This window comes from Convolutriloba macropyga, chromosome 5 (assembly GCF_964194025.1).
Source record: "Convolutriloba macropyga chromosome 5, txConMacr16.3, whole genome shotgun sequence".
In the NCBI taxonomy this organism is placed as follows: domain Eukaryota; kingdom Metazoa; phylum Xenacoelomorpha; order Acoela; family Convolutidae; genus Convolutriloba; species Convolutriloba macropyga.
The window spans coordinates 29173022-29177145 of NC_134472.1; positions in this window are offsets into that span (position 1 = coordinate 29173022).

Consider the following 4124-nt stretch of genomic DNA (forward strand, 5'->3'; position numbering starts at 1 on the left):
CAAGATGCGTTGACGAAAATGGTTGGGCACATAAAAAATGGGGGAGATTTGTTTAAATAACTCGGCTTGTAGTGGTTCAGCAAAGTCCACAACCGGGTAGCTCAATTAATCATTTTTCAGCTCAAAACCATTTTTCAATGTAAAAATCAACCGTAGCAAATTTTCAAAAAATTTTTTATGCATCGAGATATCAAACTCCTCAATAGACGAATTTCTATAAAACTTCAACCAAAAGGTAATGAGGAAATTCATCGTGCACAAAAGTAAGGCGACCTTGAAAAGTTACTGAGTTGTTCAGACTGGAACTCCTTTACAACTCAAATCTTCAGGTTCCCAAATCTTTACAACTGTCACAAAGGACGATGAAGGAAAAATAGTTTTCAATTCAAAAGTTCTCAATAGAACTCTTAGTAAAAATACGTAACAAATGTGTCGTATTGCAAGGTTCCAAATCAACATCAAAAACGTTGACCATAACACGTAACGAACAAACTGCTTCTATTTGGAAAAATAACTCAAAATACATCTACAACCAACTAAATTCCACCCTGAAACATCCAGACATTGTTACTTTAACACTATTGGCGAACATTCAACTGTTACTAAAAGTTTCAAATTCAGACTCAACGGCCTGACTGATTTCTGAATCAAGTGTCATTTCGCAAATACAGAAGTTGAATGACGTGGAAACAACGTTTTGCCTCTGAAGAGGGAAACATCATAAATCTTATCAAGTCAACTTCAAATATAATGAAAAATTGCGGGTCATTTTTTGGCTGTGTCCACTTTATTAGCAATTTCAACCAAAAACTAGCCCAAATTTGTGAAGTCATCCTTACCAACCTTTGTAAAAGAAATCCATCAAAATCACATGAACTGACATTCTTGAAAAACAGTTTAGTGAAATAAAAATAAAAAATGCAACCAGTGCTGAAAGTTCCCGTTACAAACCAAAATTTTGAGTCAATGAGAAATGAGTTGCGTCAAGATCAGGAAGAGAAGCTGGATTAGAGAGAAATCAGTCGCTGTAAAACCAATTAAGTATGCATCAAGAAATCCTAACCCTACTGATGAAAAAAAGCGAAAAAGTCTTTTTGAAATAGCCGTTCTACCAATTACGTTGAACATAACTGGAATAAAAAAAATAACAGTCAGAACGGATCTACCCGCACGAAAACCTATTCCTGAAGCACGTCCCCGTGTCTATATATAAAACCGAACTTATAGAAAAACGGACACTAATATTCATCTACGCTTTCTGAGAAAACATACACATAATCCTCCACTAAAATGAGAGAGAATAACCAAACGAAAATTGCTCTTCTAGCGAATTCAAACATCCCATTGAACGTATAGTTTCACGGAGCCCCATATTTCAGTGATATATGCATCGGAACCGCACTACAAAAAAACCATCAAGAGACACTAGGCAAAAAAAAGAGAAATGACCACGCAACGCTCAAACAAAAAGAGTAGGCAAACTGATGCATGAAAATGGACGAAATTGCCCTTTAACACGGGAACAAACTATTGGCATCCTGTGAGAAAAAAATTGCTTCTTTATTATATCACAGTACTGGCACAGAGGTCAGCAAGATTTTCAACAGTAAACGTCTTCCTCTTGATATTGAAAAAATTTCAACTCAACGACTCTTGACAGCAATGGAAGAATCTTTAATTAGAGGCTACTATGTAACGTACGATAGATATGTCTGATTCAAATCGAAACAACAAAGGGGAGAATGAGTCAAAAGCTACCATGAAAATATAAATGAACAATTATCAAAATGCAAATTGGACGAAGAAGAAGATATGATTAACAGAGATATATCCATCACAAAAATGATAGATTTTGGCACGCTAAAGGAGCTCCTGAATGAAACAGTGGTCTGTATAAAGCACAGGAAATTTATGAAATTGGACGCAAAGACTACAATAGTACATTACAAAATTTTGGTAACGTTAGCATAAAAATCAAGTACAACAACAAAATAAAATTAGAAAAACAAACGCAAACCAAATTGATGAGAATGGGGATGAAGATGAGGACATTTTCAGCGCAATTAACATCGAGAATTAATTGTATGATTCTAAATACAAAATTTTTGAAGTTAATTACCTTTCCACAATAACAAGTAAAAATGCTACAGAAGTAGAACCAATTGACCTGGAAAAACAGATCGCGACTAAATGATAAATTCGAGAAATGTGTACAAAAGTCTACTCAACAGCCTGGTCAACAGAGTACTCAACACATCAGTAAGACAAATTTTATTAAAATTACAGAAAAAGGACATCAAAAATTTCTCAAAAGAGCTAAACCAAGTAGTTGGCAAGTTTCGAACATCAATCGAATACCACAATCACAAAAACAAGATCTGTTGACGGAAATGGTTGGGAACATAACAAAAATGGGGGAGATTTAATTAAAGAACTCGACTTGAAGTGGTTCAGCAACTTCCACAACCGGGTAGCTCAATTAATAATATTTCTGTTCAAAACCAATTTCCAATGTAAAAACCAACTGAAGCCAATTTCCAAAATTTTTGTTTGTGCATCGAAATATCAAACTCTTCAATGGACGAATTCCTATGATCCTTAAGCCAAAAGCTATGCGGAAATTCATTGTGCACAAAAAGAAGGCCACATTGAAAAGTTATCGCGATGTTCAGACTAGAATTCTATCTCTCAAATCCTTACAACTTTCACAAAAAAACTTAGGAAAAATAGTATTCAATTGAAAAGTTCTCTATAATATTCTTATTAAAAATACCGAACAAATGTGCCGTTTTGCAATGTTCAAAAAATCAACATCAAAAACTTTGACCAAAGCACGTAACGAACAAACTGCTTCTTTTTCGACAATTAACTCAAAATACATCTATAACCAACTAAATTCGGCCCATGATTTCTGAATCAATGAACGCAAGTGTTATTCCGCAAAAACAGAAGTTGAATGACGTGGACACAACGTTTCTCAGACTGCAATTTTTCCTCTGAAAACAAACATCAGCAATCTTATCATATGTAATTCAAATATAATGAAAAATTGTGGGTCATTTTTAGGCTGTGTCCATTTCATTAGCAAATTCAACCCAAAACTAGCCCAACTTTGTCAACCGTAGCAATCTTTGTTAAAAAATCCAACAAAAACTTATGAACTGACATTCATAAAAAAACAGTTTAATGAAATAAAAATAAAAATTGCAACCAGTACTGAAAGCTGCCGTTACAATCCAAAGTTTTGGGTCAGAGTGAAATGAGAAAAAAAGAGTCGTTGTAAAATCAATTAGTTATGCATCAAGATTTCCTAACCATGCTTATGAGAGTTACAGCGAAAACCATTTGTCTCTTTTTGGAATAGCCGTTCTACCAATTACGTTAAACATAAATGCAATGAGAAAAAATTTACAGTTAAAACGGATCAACCCGCACGACTATCTATTCTTGAAGAACGTCCCTTAAACAAATCATGCAATAGCCAGCCGTCTCTTAAGATGGACTACTTAAATAATGGATAGACTACTTCCTACCGATTTACAATAGCACACTTTGCCGGAGCTGAAATATGTTTGATTGGATACATTTTACACAGTTGAAGTGGGAAATTGTTGACAAAGCCGCGGAAATAGACGCCATAAAGTGTCATCAAACCTTTGTATATATATATATATATATATATCTATAACGAATATATATATATATATATATATATATATATTAAATATAAATATATATATATATATATATATATATATATATAATTATATATATATATATATATATATATTAGCAAATTCAACCCAAAACTAGCCCAACTTTATCAACCGTAGCAATCTTTTCTAAAGAAATCCAACAAATACTTATGAACTGACATTCATAAAAAAACAGTTTAATGAAATAAAAATAAAAATTCCAAACCGTACTGAAAGTTGCCGTTACAATCCAAAGTTTTGGGTCAGAGTGAAATGAGAAAAAAAGAGTCGTTGTAAAATCAATTAGTTATGCATCAAGATTTCCTAACCATTGCTGATGAGAGTTACAGCGAAAACCATTTGTCTCTTTTTGAAATAGCCGTTCTAACAATTACGTTAAACATAAATGCAATGAGAAAAAATTTACAG